This window comes from Prenolepis imparis, unplaced genomic scaffold (assembly GCF_030444845.1).
Source record: "Prenolepis imparis isolate NDT839.2.m4 unplaced genomic scaffold, iyPreImpa1.0 SCAF_14, whole genome shotgun sequence".
Taxonomy (NCBI): Eukaryota; Metazoa; Arthropoda; class Insecta; order Hymenoptera; family Formicidae; genus Prenolepis; species Prenolepis imparis.
In genome coordinates this window covers 674,361-700,565 of record NW_028141172.1, presented here as the reverse complement: position 1 = coordinate 700,565, position 26,205 = coordinate 674,361, and the positions used below count along the sequence as shown (strand labels likewise).

Below are 26,205 nucleotides of genomic sequence, written 5' to 3'. Positions count from 1 at the left end.
TTTTGCGTGACGTCACTTCCTCTCTCTCTCCCCCTCCTTTCCTCTCTCTCTCTCTCGTCCCTCCGTTCTTCTTTTTGATTTTTTGCCAGGTGCGTGCTTTGTTCTTCGAATTTCCGTACTGTGGATTTCATTCTTTCTCGATGAGTCGGTCGCGATCGGAGAATTCTTGTGTCACAGGATATATTCGAGGAAATTTGTATAGGTGAGATATCTCTTGTATAGAGGATGTCTCATGGCCAACACGTGAAATTTTATCGAATGACTCTACGACGAATCTGCGGCTGATTTTTCTTCAGCGAGAATCTCGTAAGATATCGTGGATTAAAATTACACGTTAATATTTGTCTCGATATTGAAATTTTTCGCATTTTCATCTTGCAGTTAATCGATCGAGACGCCGCGTATAAAAAAAACACATGTCGCTCTCGAAATGTATTTATTTAAGAGAAAGTTGCGACGGACGATTTGTAATATAATAGATTTATATCTCTTTGTAGTAATATAGAGATTACAATCGAGAGAGCGTGATGCGAGTAGCAGCTTTATCAGGGTCATGATAGCATCTTGAGGACATTTTCGTTGTCGATACTAATCGAGCGATAGAGCGCGATAATCAACCAGACGATGATTAACGGAAAGGGCAAGATGGTCGCAGATCATAGCGCGTGATCATCGATCGACAGATCACCGACCGTGATGATCGATATTCTCAGAGTCATCACTCTCTCTCTTTCTCTCGGCTGGACTTTGCTTTGCTCTCGCTCACTCGCGATTATCGATCGTCTGCGAAAGCAATTCGATGCAAACGAAGACGTCTAGAACCTCCAACAATGAAGACACTCCTGATGATAACATTGACGTTTTTTCGACATTCTTTGTGCTCTTTTTTTACGCGCTCTCGTGTCAATCTTTTAAAATATCTCTCGAGAAATCCGAGGAAATGGAATATGAATGTTGAAACTGTTTCTCTGAATGCATATCAATTTTCTATTGACAGATTGCTAAAACAAATGACGTTTTGTAGAAATAATAACCCTATCCGTAAGTTTTATAACACATTATTAATATAAATTTTATAAAAGTTATACTTTAGTTTGAAACTGTTCTTGAAAGCTACTTATTAGAGAAAAAAAGAGACCTTTAACATTTCTTTGAAAAGCATTAAATCATTTAAAGAGTTTTAAACAATTGAAGGAAATTTTTATTCGCCAGGCTCTTTGTTTTTATTTTCGATATTATTTTCACATCGCTACTCGATAATTCTTCAACGAGCGAGAAACAGGTATCTCGCGAAACTTTTCTTTGCCGGCGAGTAATTTACTCGCATGATCCCGGGACGTCTTAATTAATTCCCCGGTCCGACAGAATCGCGAAGGCTCTCAATCTCCGTCCATCCCGATCCCTTCGCTCGCCCCACGATTTCATAAATAAAGATACAAACGGGATTACGCGAATATAAACCCACTGCGAGTAGCGAGGGAGCCTGTGGCGGTTTCTCGGTGCCCCTTCTCACCCCCCGTGTAATCTCGATGGCAACGAGAGGTACGAAAGACGGGGAAGGAACGATTGTGTGTACGCGATGCAACCAACACACACATATGTAACACGATGAAGATTGTCCGATCGATCCATCGATGCTTACATACGTCCATCGGTAACACGCCTCTGCCGATCCCGCCTCGTGGCTCGTGAGTCTCGTAAGGATTCGAAGGACGAAAGGAGGAAGAAAGAGAGAGAGAGAGCCCGAGGGGCCCCTCGTTGCACAATTATCTCATTTGCCGATCGGACCCTCCCACGTGTTAATTTGCTTGTTGGTTAACCCGCCGTACCTCCTTACCTTATCGTTTATTTCGCTCTCTCGACTTTCGTGGAACCCCTATATGCTTCTTATTTTTTTTTTTTTTTTTTTTTTCGAAGGTTTGCTCCCTTTTCGTCTCTCCTTCTTTCTAATCGCGTCGTCGATCGCTCCAAAATGAATTCGACCGTTGCTGATCGACGGGATAGAATCTAGAATCTACAATTACTATAATATAATGCGCCAATTATCCTATTGCGCCCTAGATAAAAGAATTGCGTATATTCCATAGGCATATTAATTTGCCTAGAAATTCGAAACATCCCAAGAGATCGAGACGAAGGATAGGACACAAAAAAAAAAAGAAACAGGCGAAGAAAAGAACGGAAATAAAACTACGATAGAGAAAGAGAGAGACCGATAAGGCTGGCCGATAGGAACATAGGGGCCAAACATTCGCCGCGTAAGGCCCCGGCCGATAAGATCCCGTATCTGCCTGAGAAACCGTGCTTTTTATGCTCTCTCGACCAACTCCTTCTCTCTTCCTTCTTCTCGTCCTCGTTCCTCTCGTCGAGCGAGAGACGAACTTATGTTCTACTCGCGCAGACCCCAGACGAGAACGAAGCGGGTTGCAAGCACCGGCTGTCCCCCTTCTCTTCCCTCTTTCCCTCTTTCCCTCCGCAGATAGAGATAGCTATTTTTAATGAGTGTTCCTTCGAGAGCTTATGCGCGCAGCTATCCGATAGCCGAGAGCGCGACTATCTACCGGCAGTATATTTTTAATATCGGGAACGACCGCGCGGATCCGACGGGGCCCGATGGGGCCCGGCGGAGACCCAGCAGATAAGTCCCTCTCCACGGTTGCGCGAGATACCACGGCGAATCCATGGCTGCCGCCATGGCCGTCTATCTCCTTTCCATCCATTTTTATCCACCTGCACGTTCACGTCCTCCCTCCCTTTCATTGTGTCCCCCTTCACGGGATAGCGCGATCGTGATCTATTCGCGGGTTCGTGGATCGCGCGGAGAGCGCTTCATTGATGACGAGAAAGATCGAGAAATCGAATAATTCGAATAATGAGGGGGTCGAGAGATCGACAGGAAGGAGGAAAGAATCTCGAGGACGAAAATGTAAATTTTACTCGGTAAAATAAATAAACAGATACCATTTCAAAGTGTCATTTTTGAGACCAACTTTGAAATTAAGAGCTAGAGACTTTAAGATAAAATATTAATAAATGCTTAAATGTTTTTATGTATTTTATTATTGAATTTAATATATTGGATGATTTATTTTAATTATTAATGTAATTATTAATCGGATACATGAATGGTACATAGGCTTCTTATATTTTTTACTTTATATATATTTTGTGGAATTTTTTATTTATAAACTATTTAAGATAAAATAAGAGAAAATTGGGAAAACTCTTAAGAGTCTCTCTAGAGTCTTAAAAAGTTGAAATGTGTCAACAAAGATAATAGGAGAAAGATAAATGAGAAAGATGAATAAAGAAGAATGTGTAGTAGGTTTCAATATCGATAGTAGCTTTTCCGTCGTGAGAGATTTAAAAGTAGAAAGTCAATTAAAAGAGTGAGCTTCTCAAGATGTCGAAAAGATTTTGCAATCCAATTAATTCCCCCCAACGTTGTCTAATCAATTATTATTATTTTATTATTATTATATTATTAAATTATTTTTAATATATGGAATAAATATAATAATATAATAATAACTATATATCATCAGATTTATAAAAGAAGAAGGAAATGTAAAGAATAGTTAAACCGAAGGATTGGTCAAAGATTTCCGATACGTCGCGTCGCTATGACGTAATTGAAATTTCACATTAAATTCTTGCGAGGGAACGATGATTCTGTCCCGTCGATAGCCGCGAGAGAAAGAGAGGATCTCTCGCGCGCCCATATCGACGATCTAGAGCCAACAATAATTAGCCGAGGGTCAGGGTTCGTTGCTGACCCGGGGTTCTTCGTTGCCGCATCGCATGGGCGGGTTCGCATCGAGGGCGATCCGAGGAGTAAACAAATCATCGGCGGGTCTTCTCGGGAACGAGCGTGCGATCTCCTCTTCTCGCGAATCCGCTCGTTACGATCCTCCTGATCAGACCGCGTCATTCGACATCATCCTGATAAAGAGAGAATCTTTCGTTGATTCTCTTTACGATCATACTAAAAATTAGTGAATTGAGTCCGTGTTTGCTTTTTTAAAAATATATCAATATATGTCTATTTTTCATATATTTTGTATAATTATTAAAGTTCTCATTCTTTTTATATGATTTATTTTCTCTTGTCAGAGGTAAAGTTTAAATTTTTCGTTGCGAGAGACATATTAATTTTTACACTTTTTACTATTTAACATAAAATTAAATTGAAAAACAAAACTAATAATAATCGGAGAATGCAATACTAAAAGAAACGTAAAATAAAAATCAAATAATATGAATGAAGATACTCCTCAAATCCATCCGCCGATTTATTTTCTGCGATATCTCTTGTCCGATCCGTTTTTGGCACTCGAGAGAAAGAGAGAGAGAGAGTGGCGAAAATGGGTCCGTTCGGGGTTGGTGCATTCCAATTTAACGGTACGATCGAGAGGAAAGTTTACGGCGGAACGATCGATAAATCGGCTTCTCCATAGCGCGCCCGCGTATCGCATATCCTCTCTGCACTTGCTGCGCGATATTGAAGGGGGCCGGGAGAGAATGAGCGAGAGAGAAATGGGGGAGGTCCGGCCCCCCGTACGCGGTGCACGTATAGGGTGTGGGCCCGATTAACACGTTGTTTGTATAGGGGAATGTATAATAACAGGTTACGCCGTTGGCATAGGTACCCATTTGTATCTGTAGGAGGGCATCTCGGGTTTCCATCCGCCGCGCACCGACACGAAGGGGGGCCCCGGGGGGAGGTAGATACGACTGTAGCGAGCGAGAGAACGACCGGCGTCCGCAAGACGGAGAGAATCGTATAGGAAGGACGAGGGTATCGAGGGAGATAAACGAGGGTGAGCAATGAAGGAACGCGCGAGAGGGCCTAAAAGGGTGGGGACCAGCAGAAGATGCAGAGGGGGAGGTTTACTCGAGCTGATAAAGTAACATAATGTGTGCGAATTCGGAACGAGAAAGATGTCATTATTTAAAGGAATGAATGTAATGTAAAATACGGGATGTCTTGTGTAAATGATAATGATGAAGTTCTATAGTATATTCTTCTTTTGAAATTTGCATTTTGATTTTTTTATAGCAGAATTCTTGACGCGAATTTGAGTCTAAATTTTTGTTCGCGAAATTGTAGCCGCGGCGTATGATTTTTTTAAACATTTTAAATATTTAAAACAACTATGAAGATGACACATTTCTCAAGACTCAAGCCATCTGGTAAACTAATTTTTAACATTATTTCATTGTTTTCAAAAAGTCTTCAATTATGCGGGCTTTTATTTTTAACTAAGCTAAGTGTCACTTATTAAAATAAAAAAATTATTTATAATAATATACTTTATATAATTATTTTCTAAAAATTGACATCAGGTCAGTTTTCTCTTTTTACGAGAAAGCATTCACTTCTGACGACACTATCTTGGCATTGGGACACCCTATATTTATTAGGACAATACGTTTTAACACATCGCTAAATGGGGGTGGGAGAGGGAAGGGGGAAGAAAGAGAAAAGGTTGCGAGGGGAGATGAACCGTGGATGCAGTTCTCGTATCTGCGTTGCATCGCAACGAGCTCTCTTCGTGGTCCGGTCTTTCTCAATGCACCTGGTGTACATCGCGTCCCGATCTCGATGCAGCCCCGGGCTGATCCTCTCTCGTCTTCCCTCTTCCTCCCTTGTCTCGTATCTCGTCCCCTTCTCGTCGGGCGGGACGAGCTGAAACGCCCTGAAAATCCACTGTGAACCGCTTGGAATCGATCCGGGACGCGCGATCCGGACTCGAATGTGTACGGGGTGTGCCAGAATCATCTTGATGCCGTCATTCGACGACCCTTCGATTAATTTTTCGAGTCCTTAACATGATATCCAAGAGAGAAAAATTTGTATAATTTTTTAAATGATTAATTACAAAAGATTAGACGATATATTGATTCTACTAAATTATGCTGCAAAATGTTAAATAAGTATATTTATTTTATTCAATTTTAATTTAAATATAAATATTAAATATCTGTCCTGATAATCATAATGTTTAGATTAAGATAATCTATAGAATTACTCACACTCGCATATGTCTGAAAAACAAACTTATATCTATATCTCGGAAATTTAATCTCGATCAAATTTTTTTATATCTTTGATCTTATTTATATTCCACGCGAATTCGTTATCTAACATCATCTAACATCTTCATCGAAAGAAAGTCTAATTACAATCTTCGATGAAAGAGGAGTGTGATAGTTCCGGCACACCCTGTGCACGAATCTCTCGGGGCTTCACCGGATGCATTCATTGCGCAGCCGACCTCGTATAACTTACGAGATGTGTACTGATCGTCCGACGAATGCCGGCCCACCGTTGTAACCGCGTTTACAACCGATATATTCCCGTGAATCGCGAAATCTGTATTCTATCTCTCAAAAGGATCGTTGAATTTTCATTAAGAAAGATTTTTCGATGATTGGTCTCAGGATGCACCGCGCTGATTCTTGAGACATTTCTGCATCCTTGTCAATTTATAAATATACGCAAAATAATTGTAAGATTGTTTTAAGAAACATTTCAACATTAATATTAATTTAGTATTATACTAGGAATTATTTTTAATTTCGTACGTCTCTTTAGATTTTGCATTAATTATAAAAATGGAGATTTCTTAATTCGAATGTATATTTACACAAGAAATTTTATATTAATTAAAACGAAAGAATAATAAGAAAGAAATATTCATGAAAAATCTATCACAAAACGGTCAACGTTCGCCGGAAGCTCGAATTACTAGTGCACTGTCGCGAGTAAAGGAAGCGGGAACGGTTACGTCAGGGGGGAGGAAAATTCATTTCGCCCCCTCTTCCACCCCATGGCGCTATCGAGGCCGGTGCGATGCTCGGTTCCCACCGGGAAAGAAATCCATCGCGATCAGAAAACTGGCACCGCCGAACGACGATATACATCCCTTTCGCCCGCGCCATCCCCCTCGCGAATTCCTCGGAATTCCGCGGCTGGTGACTGGCGGTGGCGACCGCGTGCGCTTCGCGATAAGCCGACCCGCCACCACTACCATCACCACCACCACCATCTCACAGCGCAACCAACCCCTTACGAATACATCGTCGCCATCGTCGAGGCCCAGAAACTTTCGGAGGTACGAGGGAGAGGAAGGGTGAAGTGTATCAAGTACGGACACAAGTCCCCCTTTGTCCCCCACCGCGATAAGAGTAGTTGAGTATTTATTACGGTAATCCACAACGTTCGTATATACTCGGATGTTAGACACGAACTGTCACAGAATTATTCTCTATGAAAGGTGTCTCGTATATAATTATAATTATAGATTATATATCGATGTAACGCGCCTATTGTATTTAAAGATTGAGAATTAAGCGGTATTGTTTGGCGCGAATATACTGTGGACCTTAAAGGCTCGAAGGAAAAGCGTAGGGCTCCGGGAACATGAAATATACCGCGCTATCTGTTCATCTGTTCGCCGATGCTTCGGAAAAAGATACGGAAGCGACGACGACGACGACGACGACGACGACGACGACGACGACGATGATGCGGCGAGACGTGTCGAAGGTATACAACGGCGAAGATACCGTTGCCGGGCCATTACCCCTTTACTTTATATAAGACGAGCGTTCGCGACGCGTCGCGCCGCGCCGCGCCGCGCCGCGCACTTTGTCAACTTTGCGTATCAATCAAGCGAGAGAAAGAGAGATGGAGAGTGGGCGCGCGCGTAATGCACGATGCGGGACACGGGACGATAAGGGACATCGATGCATGAAGGCGGAGAAAGCGATGAGCCGGAGAGTTCGCAGATAAACGCTGCGCTCCTCCCATCATTTTTTGACACCTGGTACAGGGAGGCTGCCTTAATATCGCGCCGCATAGAGATCGATAAATCTCGCATGGAAATTGCACGTGAACGCGCAAATCGCGCATACATTTAAACAGAATTCTCTCTTTTCCGAGTATAATTTTGTCTTAATTTTTTTTTAATGGAAAATGATTATATTTATATATAGTAATATTTTTTTCTTTCATTGGAACTCAAAAGGGGCAGATGTCTTTGTTTTTTAATTGATAATATTTTTAGTTAAAGAAAGATTTATCGAATAATTCAGTTGGCAGTTTTATATATATTAATATAAGATATAAACTATAATTTCCTATAATGGCATACACAGAATAACGCGGTTTTTACTTAAATTTAATAGAGAGAAAAAACTATTATGTCTACGAGACAGCTCTCGTTTTTATTAATAAAAATTTTAATTAAATAGAAAATCTTATCGTATTTTTCATAATTCGTTTATAACATATAAAATTACAAATCTAGAATTGAATTAAGTATAAAATAACTTTCGATCGATCGACTTGGTCAATGGCGGTGCAATTTTCTTTGAACTTTTCTCAATTCGATAAAAAAATAAACATATGTACATATGAAAGAAACTGGAGCAATATTGGCGACGTTTCCATGAGACAGCTCTCGTTTTTATTAATAATCAGGGGACGGGATCTCTCTCGGCCGTCGATCATCCCTCGTAATTTGACGGCTGTCGGATACTTTCGTAACGAAAATTGTTGGAAATGCATTTCCAACGCGACGCGACACGTCGCGTATCTCGCGCAGCTTGATATGTCCCGGTATCCCCGGCGGAGGGACTGGCTTATCACCTGGAGTCAAAATCTTCTCCCGCGAATGAACACCCCTCTCGGCTATAGATCAAGCGGCAGCTGATAGAGCCCCGTGTTGCCACCCTGATTGCGCTTTTCCTCGATGGTATGTCGTCGTCATCGTCCTCGTCGTCGTCGACGCCATCAACGGAAAATCTGCGTTTATGAAACGATCTTCCGCCAACCTGTTCCGAATCGCACAAGCGATACCTCGTAATCGATACAGCAACGCTATCAAAATAAATTCACACAAAATGAAAGAGAAAAATATGAATCGTCTAATAAAATGGAATAAAAAAAAATATATAGAGGTAAAAACAAAAAAAAATAGAATACAATAAAATAGAAATGAAAATGATAAATTATAAACTGATAAAAATTCCTATATTTCAATTGTCGAAGAAATTAATTAACTTGCAATTCATATATCGTTTATATCTAGTGAAAATTATTTATAATTATTGATAAAATATTTTTTACGATTTTATAATTAAAGTGGCAATAACAATTGCTGCAAAATAATTTGCATTATATCTTGTACAAAGAAACGATATATTTATATAATTAGAGTACCAAAGAAAAGTGGAGAACGTAATAGTACACGTAAAATGTATCGACGAGAATTCTTTCGGTGAGGAGAAGAAGGTCCTTGCGATTGCAAGGAGAGGTCCTCGGCCATAATAAGCGGTAGCCGTTAAATACGATCTTCGCATTAGAACACGAAGTAGAAGCGATAAGTTGTCGATAACTCGAGAAAGGAATGGCCGACGCGGTTGTCTGCGAGAGAGAAGTCTCGCCCGGTTAACTTACGACTCGATGAAAAGCTCGTTGTGGTCGGAATGGAAGAAAGAACTCGCCAGCGCACAATTTATGCCAAATTGCAGGAAAATTGTAAAACTGTACTCCTTGCCTGCGTTTGTAACGGTTGTAAGGAGTATTTATCGTTTGACTTCCTCGCCGATTTAGACGAAATAATGGAGCAATTATTTTTCACAGATAAGAGTGTATTTGTGTAATATAAGCGGAAGAGTTTAATATGCATGTAAAGAAATATCTTTAGTCTTGAATTGTGATAATTTTAATTTTTCAAGTATGTGCCACTATTGAACAAGTTGATTTATTAGAAATTATTGCAATTAAATTAGATTTTTATCGCAAAAATTTGATACTTATTATAAATTATGAATGATATAACACAAATTTTTAAGAATTTACTTTTAATAATTATAAATTATATAAATTTAAATTAAACTTCCATTTCTATTCTTGCTTACGATTAGATTAAATAGCAATAGATCTTTATTAATTTTAATTCGCTAAACATAAATCACGCAATTTTTATTCATTATTTTAATTGCATGAAATATTCACATTAATCACCATATACAAAGGATTTATGGGAGGACTTGAAACGATTAAAATTGGTGGATAACGCAATCCGCATGTCGGCGTTAGGCCGACGAAAGAGGACAACTCGTGGCGATAACTCGTCGATAACTCTTTCCACGGGAAAAGAAAATGGGCCTTTCGTAGAAAGCAGTCTCGCGTGGCCGTTAACTAACGACTCGATGAAAAGCTCGTCGTCCCTGAGATAGGGACAGATATTAGGGACGAGGAAAGCCATCCCTAACGTGTAGGGTACATCGCTAAATTCTCCGCCTGATCGCTAAGAAATTACCTTGAAATGTACGAGTCGCGAACGTTCTCCATTATCACCCCTTGACTGCTATTATCGGGGTTGCTCGATATAGAATTCGGAAATCTTCCCACTTTGGCGGTTGATAAACTCTTTTCGCAGTATCTTTTTGTCTAAATACAGCATTACGCATTATGAGATGATTGAAGAAAAAATCCAACAACGTATAAATAATTATTTTAATTTTTTTATGAACAAATTTAGTAATGAGAGAAAGAGAAATGCACATATCTACCTCGGTGCATCCAACGCCTGTTATCCGCGGCAGTTAGGAAGTAACCCTCAGTCATTAGCGGGGATGCGAAAGAGTGTCGAAGGGAGGGTGGAAGGGAAGGGTGAAACGACGCGGCGGTAACTTTGAGTCGGGCCGGGCCGGAAAACTACGGACGACGACACGCCGCTCCCCGTTAGTTAGATCGATAACATTAACTCGTTACGTATGCACGGCCGCGAGGGATGCACACGAATTGCAATGTGTTTATTTCATTAAGATTTTCATTGGCCCAATTATGAGCCGCACAAGCTATAAAAATATCCGATTAATATAATATTTATAATATATCAAAGAAAGTTATAATATATATACATTATTCATATTTTTATTTTATTTATCCGTCATAATTTTTTGTCGAGAATAAATAACAGAATTTAAAAAAAGAATTTATTAATTAAAAGATGCATTTATATTTTTTTATAGAAACTAAATATAAACTTATGAAGAATAAATAAATATAAAGTATATATTATAATGAGAAAAATTTTTATTTTGATACTTTTTTTTAAATTAAGTAAAAGATATTAGAAAATGTAGTAAAAAAAATTTAGTTATATAATTAATATGATAATAATTACATCTCTCAGTTTTTTGACACTTTATATATACTTTCTTTATCTGAAATGCTCGCTCAATCTCTATAATTATACAAACGTAAGTCAATTCAATGTGCCTCGCCGAAATTCCTACGCGATGACAATCGCCGATAACTCTCGCCATCCTTTCGCGACGACCGACCCCCGTTTACATATATAAATCGCGAGAAAACGCCGCCGCTGCCGCGCCATTAAGCGTCCTTACATCCTCGCGCAGTGCCGGGTCGAGTATACCGGGTGGAAAAATTGAAGTGAGCAGCTCATTACGGGTAATCAATAACCGATACATTATCGGTGAGCGTCGGAGGGAGAGGAGCGGAGAGGGATGAAGGGAGGGAGCGACGCCGCCAGCAACGCGCTGGTGGATGCGAGAGGCCGCACAGCTCATCTCCGCGCCGCGGAAAGAGGGTGGCGAACGAGGAGAACGGGGGAGAACGGTCGCGGGAAGGGGTTCCGATTTACACAAGTATATTGAATTTATTGAGATGAGCCTAGGGATAGCGGCCAGGAGGATATTAGCTGCCTACCAACCGCCCCGACGTTTCATACCGTCCTCTTTCGCGCGCGCGCCACCCCCTCCCTTCTTCCGCTCTCGCGCCCCTTTCCCGTCGTCGTCGTCGTCGGTCTCTCTCGCATTTATTAAGATCGCGAGGCTGATTTATGCCGCCCGATAGAGCGACGAAAAGGAGGGAAGAAGGGAGACTCTGAATGCGAATTCAGGCAAGTCTAATATCGACTCGCGCGCTCGTAGATTATCGTAAGTTAAGGTATATCGGGTATAAATTGCGATAAATAAATTGCCAGTTTGCTCGAAATAGAATCCGCTGTTGCAAATTTTGCGAAATAAAATTTGATATTTGCGAGTTTGGCAACTAAATATAGGATATCGTAGAATATCTTAATTTTTTTTAAATAGATAGATAAATAATTTAAACACAACTTTAATAAAATAAATATTAAAAACATTTTTTTATATATTTAATATCAAATAATCTCAAAAACATCCTAAAAAGCGACAGCTTTAGATAAAGATTCTAAAATTAAATTGACATTATAAGATCGGGCTTGATATTATGTTTATTTTTTTTCGAACGTTTCGGACCATCAACTTTTGAAAAATGACACCTTCGAAATGGCGATGTTCTTTGGAGGATTAACGCTTCGTTCGCGTAATCTCTCATCCTTATCGTCGTTATTTTATCAGTCTGCCTCGCGAAGCAAGAGAGAAATCGTGTCCTCGTGTGCGCGCGCGCTTTCCGAAATCTTCTCCCCTCCGCGAATCCTCCCATGGGAGATCCTTCGCGACTGAAGGGTCCTGCGGATTCTGCGGCTCGACGAGAGGAGAGCGGTCCTTATCTTCGGCGGCCAGCCGACGTTCTACAACTTAACCCTTCCAAGGCAGCACGCTTGGTACAGAGATTACGTTTGCTATCCCCCTACCCTCTTTCCCCATCATCTACCATCCTTCAGCATCTCGATGGATTTCTCTACCGGATCTTTCTTGCAAATTTTACCACACGCGCTAATCCTACAAAACGTATACACTCGACGCTTATCCGCAACAGAATCTCATCGAGTAAAGCTCAATGATATTAATAGACAATCTTAGTAATGATAATTCTTTTAAATAATATAAATTCGATATTAATTTAATCATATATATAATTTTTTAATGATATGTACAGATAATAAATTGTCTTAACATATAGTATGTTGCACAATTAAAAATTAAATGCAAGCAAGATTTTTGACAATCCATTTTGTTTGTTTATCGTTAGATGCATTAATTATGTATACGTTTACATTTAAATTTCGTCGACAAACTCTTGGATTTCTGATAGCCTCGCCGAATGCGAGAGAAGGGTTGAAATTCGGACGCGGGGGTGATATTTAGATATTTTAATGACCGCGCTGATAACAAGACGCGACGGTGGGCCACGATAAAGACGACGACGCCCCCGACGTCGAGAACGCGATGCTGCGCGCCGCTGATAACGGAAACTCGCTCCCACTCGTTGTTTACGTATACCCGGTGTAATGTAAGGTTGCACCCTCTTAAGTATCGCTGTGTGTGTGTGTGTATATATATATATGTGCGTGCGCGATTATTGGCCATCGATAGCGACGATTCCCAACGACGCGGAAAACGATATTTTCTGTAGCTCGCTATATTTTCGCACATAGTGTTATCTTGTTGAATTGATAAGATTTTGATATGGTTTAACAATAGCTTTTGCAGAATATTATTAACTAAAAGTTTAACTTTGAAATCTTATCCTTTTAGATTGAAAAGGAATAAGAGATTATATAACATATGGTTTGTTTCTCATTTCCTAATATTTTTTATATAGAAATAATTAAAAATACTTTTTTTTAATTCGAAGTATGCATGTATTAATTTTACAAATATTTTTGTCGATCTAGATTATTATCCTTCTTTGTAGAAAAGTATTCTTTTTCTCAAGAAATTACTAAATTTATATGATGCATATTTCTCGTAACACTCGCGCAATCAATTATCTCGCGTGTCTCATTAATCTGAAAAGTTGCATAAGTGGAATATACCTAAGTGTGCTCTTATTATCGTACAATTCTCCGGAGGATCTACCGGATGCGTGACTTCTTTTCGCTATCCGTGTGCACAGTTAAGGGTTAATTGAGGATCTCGCACGTGCCGAAAGTGTCTCAGTCACTGAGAGAAGGGGGAGGAAAGGGAGCATTAGCATACGGGGGACGCTGATTTATAATTATAGGGGTACGCGTCGGATTCCGGACACGCAACACAACTATCGCCGTCCACTCGGAGAGAGAATCGCGCGCGCACGCTGATTAACATATCTTGCTGCGGGACCCCGGACACGTTGCCGCGATCGCGCCTCGTTAAGCGTGCGCTGGTCATGTTCCGGGCCCCCGCGTGTGGGTGTGCATTCCCCCCGCGGGGAATTTCTCGATCCACGTGTTAGTTTGCTTCGCCGTAGACTGTCATCGGTAATCGGAGAAGACACGATCTTTACCTTAACGTCGCTATCTCAAAAATGTCTGCATATATAATGTGTAAGTTCGTAAAATTTGTATCAAACTGCAAAATGTATTGCCTAATAAAAAAATTGAGATAACATTTTGTGGGAAATTTTAGTAGAACTTTTTATCGTAAAATGATACTCTTGAATTTAAATTATTTATACAAATGCAGTTTTCAATTGCGATTTTGTTAAGAATACTAGGAACGGGATACTTTTTTTATGTCGTTAGCAGCCAATTCCTTTCATAAATCGAATCTACAAATCGAGCAGTCTTTTAAGAGCCTCGCATATCTACGAGATTGTCGAGAAGCGAGAGACAGAGAGAAGGGATGATAGAGAGAGGGGACGAAGGGCGATGAGAGAAAGGGATCTCGAGAGAACGGGAGGACAGGAAGAGAGAGATGATATCGATGCCATATTAGAGGAAGTTATAAATCGCTACGAATCTAAAATTGATCTTTTCTGCAGCAGTTCGAGAGGACGAGAAGTGTCCTCGCGCGCGCGCATTCGTCTACATACGATCTCTCATACCCTCCTCCCTTGCCGGGGATAGATATCGCGGGGGTGTCGGCGAGCCGGGAGCACCTATCGAGAGGAACCTTCGCGAGATATATCGATTGCGACGCGTCTGCGAGTTTGAGATAAGCTCGATCCGCATAGCGCCGCCTGTCGCTCGCAACCCCTTACGGTCCTTTCCCTTCCCTCCCTTTATCCCTCCGCGCGGAGGAGAGAAGCTTCGAGATCTCTTTCGAACACGGGGGAGGAAGAGAACGCCGAAGGGGAACCGCGGCGATCTAGTCGGCCGATGATTAAAATCCGCTGGGTTACCACCGTCTTTCTACCTCCCCGCCATGTTGACTGTCCCATGCAAAGTCCTGCATTTCTATGTTCTAGAATTCTAGAGAGTCTTTCGGGTTCTCGCTGATACGAGGACTCGATCGACGATTGGCGAATGAACGAATACATTTGTAAATTTCTTTGCTATCGTATAAAATGATATGCATACACACAGAATTTGAAGAAATTATTAATTTTTAATCAAAAAATAGTAGCATAATTCTTTTGAAAGATGGTATGCAACTACTTAATTTCTTCACGTTTTTTATTAAGACAATTTTAGAATATTCAACATTAAGATTCGAGATTGCAATATTAAATATATTTTTAATAAAATTATGTTCTAATAACTAATAATATCATTTTATTGTTATATATAAATGATACTTTAAATGTCGTGTGTGACAAGGTTCTTTTCTGAATTATTTCTCTAAATTGTGTGTGAAATATTTATTATCTGCTGAAAGTGACAATTAACACGAGGCCATTTGAAATTCGAATGGGCTTACGCGCGCGTAGGAAAGGGTGTTACAACTTAATTGGCTCAAACTGGTCCTTCGGGATCCTGAAGGGACGGTATATAAAGGGTAAAAGCCAACAGCGGAATCCCGGATTTAATGCTCGTATTTGCTCGTCTGGTCCACTAAGAGAAGAATTTTAATTGGCCGTCGATTGTCGGACAGTATATACTCGAGAACGAGTACTTTTGAGTACTTCGAAAGCGGCCAATGTCACTCGGAGATTTCAATGCCACACCGGTGTTCGCCAATGTTAACTAAAGACACTTTTCAATGAGTCATTCAGAGGAGATAAAAATAGAAAATTGTCAAATATGTGTGCAGTCAAAATATAAAATTGTGCAAAACAATTGATGACAGTTACGTGTTTTATTAATGGTTGTTACGTTAATAGAATTATATTTTTTGTTGATAGTTTCAAAATTGTAAAAATTTGCAAAAATTTTAAACGGATTCAACACAGTTTTAATGGACACTTTCGAATTTCACAATTTTGAATTTATAAAAATACGCGCTTCCTCCATCATAAAAAAAGAGACAAAAAATTCTGGTGATTCTTCGTTTTAAATGTATGATTATGATACGATTACGGTTACTAGTTTATTATTTCCGCGGATGATGTCTGCTTAAGATAATATTCTAATGATTTTTGGCCATGATTTACGAGGCTTGAAAAATCTTCCGCATTTTTGCGCTAATTCCTGATCCTGCATTTAATGCGCGTTCTTGAAAAGATGTTCGGAATTCTCAGGAATTGATCGTCATTGCTGCGGGCGACATTTCGTTACGTTGAAATTCGGCGACGTTGTAATTTACAACGATTAAGGCGTCTGTAATAAACGCAGAATTTTTTTCGAAGGTAGCAAGTTCCCGGAAGAAATTTGAGACAATTGCAAATAAGGGATATTAAAGACTAAATAGCCATTAAAAATCTTATAAGATTTTTAAATGAGGAAATTAAAAAACACCGTACATATATAATTTGGAAATTTTTTTTATCTTTGCGTGAAATGTCAGTAATATATTAATATTTTTTTTCTATGAATATGGCATAATAAAAATTTAAATAATTGATATGTTTCCATCTTAAACGATTTCAATAAATGCCGTTACGAAATCAATATAATGGAGGGACGCGCGATTATCGAATGAGATCGAATCTAAAATGCTATCTTCTACAATTTGCTCATGCATACATGCATGACGTGGTTTGCATTTACATCGTCGGCCTTTCGAAATTGATAATTAAATTGCGTTCGCCGCCGAAGTGATCCTCGTAAATGTCGACTCGCGCGATTAAGAACAAATTCGGCACGATTGTTATTAATTACGATCAATACTCTAGGCGTCGACAGATAAATCGCATTTTTCGAACGCGATCGTGCGGATAAAAATAAAATTAAATCAATTCATACATAAAATAAATTTAAACAGTTTAAGAGAATCTACACAACAAAACTCAATCATATTTCTAAATATTATAAATTGTACAAAAAATTATTTTTTTGTTACAAATAAACATTACTAAACGAAATAATTTTTAATATTTATACATATATACTCATGTAACAAATAATTTAAAAAAATGATAAGAGAGAATAAATAAAACGAAAAAGTATAAATCGTTTTCATGCAAATCAATTAGTAGTTGATTGCCGCTGTCATCGAGTGACATTAAAGTACGACGATTCTGAATGCGATTCGCGTCTTATTGCGATTACTCTGTATAACTGGCGGTTTATACAACGCGCGTTTCGATGGCCGGGTACGCGATCGGTATTCATTACGTTAATATCACGTCATCTGCGGCATATCCTGTAATCGAAGGGGCCGCGGCGGCGATTCTCGCCACCACCCCCCCGGGGCGCGTAGCGCCGCAGTGTGTTATTATAGAAGAACCGTCGGGTATATAACCGCGGGACCGATCGGGGGCCGGGTAATACGGTAGTGGGCCTCATTGAGATTTATGAAAGACGAAAGGCGACCCGCCGATCTTGCCCGCACCTGCCGATTCGCTCGAGGGCGACGGATAGGCAACTTCTAAATGGCGATGATTAGCTTGTTATCGCGATCGGGTTTATCGATGGAAAGTGTTACCATTTAGATTGGAAAGATTGCGTGTAAGAAATGAGAGAAGACTCGAAAATAAAAATTATATTGTGAAAGAGAAATACAGATAATCCTTATATAATTGTAGCTTCTTAAAGACCCATGCTTAAATGAATCATCGTTAATTATGTTCGCGGTAAATAGCTGTATAATCATCTAATTTATCTCGCAATAATATTTTTTATATCATTTTATAAGGAAATCTAAAGAACGATCCAAAAAATGTCTCGAAATTTTATTCTCGTCGACTTAGATCACTAGGGTTGATTCATGAGGATCGCGGCGTGTGTCCTCCGTTACATCCTGCAGGAGGAAGATATTCAATTTCCCGAACCGCGCTCGCACGGTCATCTCGATCGTATGGGATAGATCCGGGAAAGCGCGCGTGCTATAATAACTCGTCGATAAATAACGACCGACAAGGAAGCAAAAAGAGCAAAGTGAACGAGCAGGACGAAATCCTGCCGAGGAAGGAGAAACCTCGAGGCGGAGTATTCTCTGAGTACGCGATCGATCGAGATCGAGAGCAAACGAAACGCGAACAGTCTTCCTCTTCCAAACATGGCGAGGCTCCTCTTATTCTGATAAACGATGCGTGCGTGCGTGCACGCGTGCGTGGGATACGCGCGCATCAACGTATGTACCAAAGCCTTTATAAATAGTCGATCGACGACATCGAACAGACTTCTGAGATGACGTGGTCGAATTCAATTGCCAATCGAATCGCTTCTTGATATGCATAGTATCGAGATAGGAGAGGAGTTCTCTAGAATTTATTTAGTCCTTTTGGGATACCAGGCAGACAGATAGATCGAGAATCTTTTTGAACAATTCCAAGTCTCATTATTAAATCATTGCAATTTTCACTTGTAAAAAATCTTTTTGCAAACAGATTTTTCTTCAATCTATCAACATTCTCTTCTAGCGAGTCCCGCGAGACCAGAAGTCTGCGATTTCTTGAATAGAGTGTGCGCAGATTCCAGGTTCCAGGTGGCATCGTAGGTAATTGGTCGATCGTTTCGCATCCGCCATGGACCGGCGTTTGCATACGACGTTCACGGAAAGGGAGAGGAGGAGGAGGAAGAGGGAGGGGAGAAGAACAGAGAAAGGGGCTCGATAAGGATCTCTCGATCCTCTCGCGAAGGCTTCGTCCAGCGACCGGAGCCTGATCTATGAATGGGACCTCGGAGGTGGTGAACGGTGCCGATTGGCCGAGCCTGGTACCACTCTGGTGCTCGGATGGACCAATCGTCCGTTGGTCTCTCCTCTCTCGTTTCGTTTCTTTCTCTCTTTTTTTCAATTTTTTTCTTCTCCTTGTTTGGCTTCTTATTTCGATACCACGCTACCTTCTCTTTCCTCGACTTCTTCCTTTTCTCTCATTCGACCCTGGCGTTCTACCCTCGCGAAATTTACTTCTTGTCAATTATTCGCTGACGATTGTTGCGAACAAATTGGATAATTTGTTGTTAGTTATTAGTGTCGCTTCTTCTTTTTGATTAAATGTATTACTAATAGTTGAACAGCTGGAAGATAAATATCCCGTGTAAACGTCAAGTTTAAGAAAGATAGAAAGAGAATATTAGAATATGTATAATTATGAAAATATAGAAAAAGGATTATATAGAAATAAAGAAAACAAAATCAAAAAGAGAAAAGAGAGAATGAAAATAAAATTTATAAATTATTTTATAAAAATTAAAGAAACACTAGAAGAGGAAGAGAAGAGAATTGAAACTAAAAAGAAATTAATAATTCAAAAGTTTTTTGAATTAAATCGAGATTAAAAATCCAGATTTCGGCGCGCTTGAGCCTTTTATTTTCCTTTGCGTTTTCTCTTCTTTCTTCTCTTGCATCGATATCTCGATCCTCTTGGACGAATCCTCTTCGCGGTACGCGATCGCTCGACTCGCTAGCTGCATTGTTTGGAAATCCGCGACGGTCGCGATCGCCGCCGATATACGCTTCAACCCTCCTCCTCCTCCTTCGTTCTGATCATTTTTGCTCGTTCCGCAAGCCTTTCTGGCCTTCGCCGATCCTCTTCCTTTTCTTCTGCGTGCCTTGCACGCACACGCGCCTTCCCTTGTACGCAATTTGTTCCCTTCGAGCTGGAACGCGAGAGTTCCTCCTGGATATCGCTCGTATCGACCTTACGCGTTTCTTTAGCCACCATTAAAAGACATTGATTAGATAGCAATTTCAATTTCACGATTAAAAAATTTTTAAAGAATTTCAAATTACATTAAAATTTGGGGGGCTTTGTGTTTTGTAGAATTCTGAAACTTTTCGTAATAATTTTCTGTAATATCTTATCTTGGAAATTTCGAGTCAATTTCAAATTTAAATGCAACTTTTAACATTTAAACTTTCATATAACAAATATTATTGTTCGAGTGCATTTTTTAAATCAGAAGAGTCTTTTGGCACATCTTCTCGCTTCTCTTTCTTCTTTCCTGATGAAGCTGTGAGTGGAGGCTTTCCTCTGCCCCTTTTCTTCTTCCGATCGAAGAAGGCGAAGGCAGACGATAACGAGGCTACCAGTAAATTTGCTGCCATTAGCCGCGCGAAAATAAAGGACGAGAAAGATATTAAATTTAACGGCGAACCACCATCGCTGTATACCGACTTTCTTCTCGTCTTGCTTCCTCAGGGTCGCCTTAGACAATTGGCTGACAATTGTATAGTAAATTTTATTTCAGCTTATTTCAAAGTTATTATATATATATTATTTTAATTAATAAAAAAGAGCTCTAATTTTATTTTAGCAGCCATAACAATTAATCATGTTTATAATAATAATAATTTAATTTTGGAGATTTTTAAGATATGGAAACTCTGATTTTAGAATTTCATTCGGAGTCGCGTTCACAAAATTTCGCATCTTTTTTCGAAGCTTAAATTCTGGAAAATTAGCTTGTATAATAAAATTCCTCGTTTCCTAGATCTAATACGGAACTCAAATTTAACCAGATATATCTAATCGATGATTGACGAGTGTCGGGGGATGCGGTGACGGGACATGTCGAAGGATAGCCTCGAATCGCGCGCGGATCACAGAAAGATCTCTCTCGTCCTCGCGTCTTCGCCGAGACTAACGAGACGTTTTCCCTTCGCTGCTGGATTTATCGAGTCAGCGCGAATCGAGTCGATTCGCACGACGCGCGAACCCGTTTTCGCGCTAATCGTTCGCTGGTCTCGACACCGATCCCGCGATCATCCTCCGGCTTTCGCGTTGACACGGCCCTGTCACGTGTCCTTTGCGATCGCACGTTTCTCGGCATTTCGTCCTGCTTGCCTGGATGCTGGCGAACGAACCGCTCGCTTTCGGCATTCGCTTCAACGAGGAATGGGTTGATCGATATTCATTCATTGCAGAATGTTGATTGCAAAAATTATTAATATGCATCATATATTGTGTTTTTCTTTTTAATTAATTCTAAAATTATACATATAATAAATTTATATTGGGTGAACACGATGATGTCACGTTGCAATCAATTTTAAATGAATGATGACAACAAGTATTACATATGTAATAAAGGAATTAAATAAATTATATAAATAGCTAGTATTTTACATTGATTTATAGATATTTTCATGAAGAAATAAATACTTGATGCCATAGAGAAAAGCGGAGAAAGTGAAGCAGAGTGGGAGGAAGAAATTGAGAGAGAAAAAGAGAGAAAAGGGTGAAAAAGGAACAATGCGGTCTTTGTATATGCAACGCGCATCGGGCCGCGTTCCACGGGGGTGAGTGGAGGGCAGTAAAGTGGCCGAGTCAAAGGGATCGTAATCGGGGCCGGCGCGAAAAAGCGGCCGCGCGCGAGCGAGCGAGTAAAAAGAATAATAATCTCCTCCTAGAAAGGCGGTTCGCCCGGGTAAAACGGCAGTCGGCCAGCGTGGCGTGATAACCCTTTCGTTATCGGGTCCTGTTGTGGGGCGGAGGGGTTGAATAGAGCGAGTTGAAGGAGGCGGGAGCGAGGGGGGAGGCTTAGCAGCGAACCCAAACCGATTCCAGACCGCGATAACGCCCCGATGTCGTGATAACTCACACTCTACATTATAATACACAGCGCCTCGAACGAACGAACGAACGAACCCCGACGTTGCTGTTGTTGCTGTTGCTGATGGCGATGGTGGCGATCGGAGAGAATAAGGAGAGAGAAAAATAGACGGGACCACCGCGTTGGATATAGGGTGATTAAAAAATATCCGAATATCGATCACTGGATACGCCTTTATCTTGCGTATAAAAATGTTCTCGGTCTCGGTATTTTTATTATTGAAAATTGTAGCATTTTGAAGAATCTGGAACATTTGACATTCGGAAACATGAAATTTTATATCGTCAAACTTTCAAAATAGTTAAAACTCGATAATTTTGAAATATATGTAACTTATAAATTTCGGAGCAAGGAGAATATTTTCCTCAACATGGTACATTTTGACAAGATTTCGTATCGCATCTCGATAGAGCCCATCCTCATTTTTCGCTCTTACGAAAAAAATTTTTTAATCATTTTTGTAATTACGAAAATCTCGCAATTATCCCTCGTTTTCGGCGACAAACTGTCTCTCTCTCTCTCTCTCGCGTCGCGCCCGAAGCAGATGTGAAACGGCGGTTTTCACTTGTCGTAGATCGCCGCGAAACGAGTGGTACGGAGTGTCGCGAGCGTTTCAACGACAAATGTTGACCGAGTCGTCGTCGTCGTCGTCAGCCGCAGAGCAGCGCGGCTTTCCGGAGCGAGGATTTTGCGGCGAGACTCCGAATGCGCTGCTGGACCCGCTTGATAACGGCCGCCCGGGCCACGTATCTTGGAGCCTGCAGGCTTTATTATAAACTCCCGACCTCCCCCATCCACCCACAGCTTCTCTCCCCTTTCCGCCTTCTTCTCGTTGCCGTTACTCCGTCGTTCCTTTCTGCGAACGAATCGCGCCGACACGAAATACCAGCATTAATCCCGTTGATAGAAATATACCGCGAGAATTATGGCCGCTTCCGGGAGATATTTCGTTGCATTATATCAGAGAAGATTCAAGAACTCCGAACGTAACAGGGAGAAATTATACTCTGTTCTAAATTGTGAAATATTTCTCAAAAGGATTTAACGAACACGTTCAAATTGTCCTGGAGATTCGAAGATCCAAGGATCGAAGAGTCTCTTGGAAATTCTAAGCCGCTGTCCTTCTCCCACAACTTGTGATCGATCGCGGCAGATTCGATAAAAAAATAGTCACGTCGCGGAGGAAAGAGATGGAAAAGGAGAAGGAGAAGAAGGTGATCAGATAGAAAGGATCGCTCCCAGAGAGAAGTACGAATTCTGATGGAGGGGGTCGAAGAGAACGAAGGGGAGGAGGAAAGTGTCGAGGGGTTTCTGTGTGCGCCTTTCGCGAGAAGGGGACTGTACGATGGTGGGACCTCTTTATCGTGATCCCCGTCCTGCAGCTCAGCTCCTCATTAGCTCGGCCGCTCATCAATCACTCGTCCACGACCCACCGTCTCGCAAAGTCTCTCTTTCTCTCTCCTTCCCTTTCGGCTCCCATATCGAAGCCGCAACCTTGCCGTACCCCTCGAGGGCTATCTCGAAGCGGCGCGAAAGAGAAGAAGGGGAAAACGAGCGCGTTTATTTATACTCTAGGATTCGAGCAATCCTCTAATCTGAGAAGTCGATGAAGACTAAAAAGACAAATAGGGAAAAAAATGGAGAATACTGAAGCTAACTTTTGTTGTTGTGATAAAGTAAAATAATTACTGTGTTACATGCATTTATTTTTTATATTTGTGCTGTAAATATTTGAAATAATTTTAAAGTTTAAGTTTTTAATTATAATCAGAAGAATATTGCAGAGATTAAAAAAAGAGTAAAAAGATTGAAAGAGAAATTGAGAATCTTTATGTTGAGTAACAAGCCGCAGTTCTCTCCTTTCTCCATCTTGATCTTTTTTTTATATTCTGTTTCGTGAAGAAGGCACCGAAGAAGGAGCGCGGAGAAAGAGTTCCGGTGTCCCAATATTTGGATCGTCGATCGCAGGGACCTGTCTCTACTCCGAGAGATTCGATCGACAACGAGCAACGAGGGGGGAACCGCGCTTCGGGCCCCCGAGCCCGAACTTTCGTCCCGCTGCGCTGTTTCGAAAGATCGATCGATATATTCTCCTGTGAAAGGACTCGCGCATACGAATCGTTTCTTCAGCCTCAGGAGCGTACTCGATAAAGCGGAGCTGCGAAAATTTAATTCACGTGACATACCAAAAAAATAAAAACAGAAAAAATAGGAAAAAACCTGCTTCCTAATATATCACAGATGAAATGATAAATAATTGTATAATTATAATTAAACGTGACTGTATGTAATTATTAATTAGAGTAAAGAAATATAAATTCACGCGGTGTATAAGAGTGAAAAAAAAATTAGGAAATTTATATTTATAAGAGACGGTTTCGCGCTTGCGACGATAATGTTGCACGGAAATTATCGCGCACGAGAATTATCATCGGTTCTCGAGCGAGTCGATGTTCGCGCGATAATGAAGTATCTTCTTGGCGGGAGAGAGAGACGCGGTTAATCTTCGGCTATGCGGCGACGCTCATATAGCTCGATATTGTTTAACTTGCCTCGTTATCGCGAGATGCACTCTATAGCCATCTCTCCAGGGGTGGAAGATAGCGCGCACCTTCGAACCTTGTCCTCTTCCCCCATTTCTCCCTCCCCCTTCCTCCCTCACTTTCCACTCGCCCCTTCAACGTTCGCTCTCTCGTTCCAGCGAGTTGCCCGAAGAAGGGGTTGGGGTGCTCTGGAAGGGAGCTGCATCCAGCTGATAACACCTCCTGGACTGATAACGAGCCGGCCAGGCTCTCGTCCTACCTACAACCCCAACCCCCTGTCCCTGCCCCTCCCTGCCAACCTTCCGCGACCTCGCCGCGCGTTGCTCTGCCTGTTTCTGTAAACGTCGCGCGAATCCCCTGCGAGAACTTCCGGCGGAAATTGGCGTGACGAATTCGTGATAATAATATTGCGATCGTCGTCCTAAGAAATCTTATCGAGTTTTAACATATTCTTATTTTATATCATCATTTCATTTTAAATATATTATTGTAAAATAATATATTACAATGGCATTAGAATTTTTAGAATTTGGATCTGACATATTTTTTAAACTTCTCTGCTTATTACGAAAGTATTAATTATAACTAATAACATAAAAATTAGAAAAATTATTTTAATCCTTTGCAATCTATATTGTTTTGCTCCAAGTGTCGCAATCAGCTGATATTTCCGAAATTTCTCAATCGACTTAAAAATTAATCGCTATATTATACACTACGCTGATAAAATAAAAATAAACAAAATATGTATTTAATATTATTATTAAAGATGAAAATTAAGGTCGCAGATCGCAATTAAGTCAATGATTTATCGATTCTCGAAAATGCATTCCGCTCTCGAAAATTTTTTTTCCCGCGTGCCTAATCGCCCAGTTGTCAAGCTTATCGTCGCGGAGGAGGGGGAGGAGGGAGCAAGCTCTATTTCTCTCGGAAGAGAGGAGAGATATCTCACTCTCGAGTGTCTGGACCGTCGTCGCCGCCGATGCCGTCGCCGTCGATAAGAGACGCGCCACGCGATATCTGAACCCTGGTCAGGCCGTTACAATGCGCGCGTTGTGCGTCCAGCTCGTGCGAGATTTCATATAAACGAGTCGCGAGATGCGGCTGATACGGCCGGATGCTTTCCGCGAATGCGCTGGGCTCCGCAGAAAGAAGAGTCTCTCCGACCGACATTTCTTTTTCGGCGCGGTTTCCCTCGCGATTCTGTCTTTCTCTATATATCTCTCTTTCTCGCCCCGGAACGAATTCCGATGAAACTTTGAGACGCACGCGCAGCCAGGAGGAGGGAACGCGCCAAGTTCTAAAGATACTGACTTCCGGCTTAGATCGGGCGCATAATGCGGAATGATGAAGTATCCGCATTACAGTATGAGGAGCCAAACTTCGCGAAGCTGCTCGACTTTCCGAGAACCGCGGATTACCGAGAATTGGGAAAACCGATGCATTCATTAAGGGAAGATTGATTGTTCGCGTTTAATGAAGACGGACGGATCGCTCTCTCTTGAAAATGCAATCTTTTACCTGATATTTTATCGTGCAAATAATTTTCATGACGATTTAATCTTTGTTAGCAGAATTGAAATAAATCATGTTTTATAAAGTTTCAGTACATTCGGTAAAAAAAAAATTTTTTTGTTCGATAAATATATTTTGATTATTCTAAAATAATTTTTGCGCACAAAGCCGTGCAGTTTAATCCAGTTCTGTTGATAACAACTATTGAATCACTGGACATACTAATTCGATAATTGTTATCAACAGGCGCGTGATTCAAATGAAGGTAAAATATAATTTCGATGCGTTCATCGAAGCAAAAAGATCGAGATAGGCATCCGCCAAACATTATTAAATATTTTATCCTTCTTAAAACATTTTTAAGCAGACAAAAATTC

At 40.7% G+C, this 26,205-nt stretch overlaps 1 protein-coding gene across 2 annotated transcripts in view; it reads left to right on the top strand.

Moving 5' to 3' along the window:
- Ush (Zinc finger protein ush) overlaps positions 1-26,205 on the top strand; it is a 158,639-nt gene that overhangs the window by 108,414 nt on the left and 24,020 nt on the right. The gene's annotated exons all lie outside the window — the stretch shown is intronic.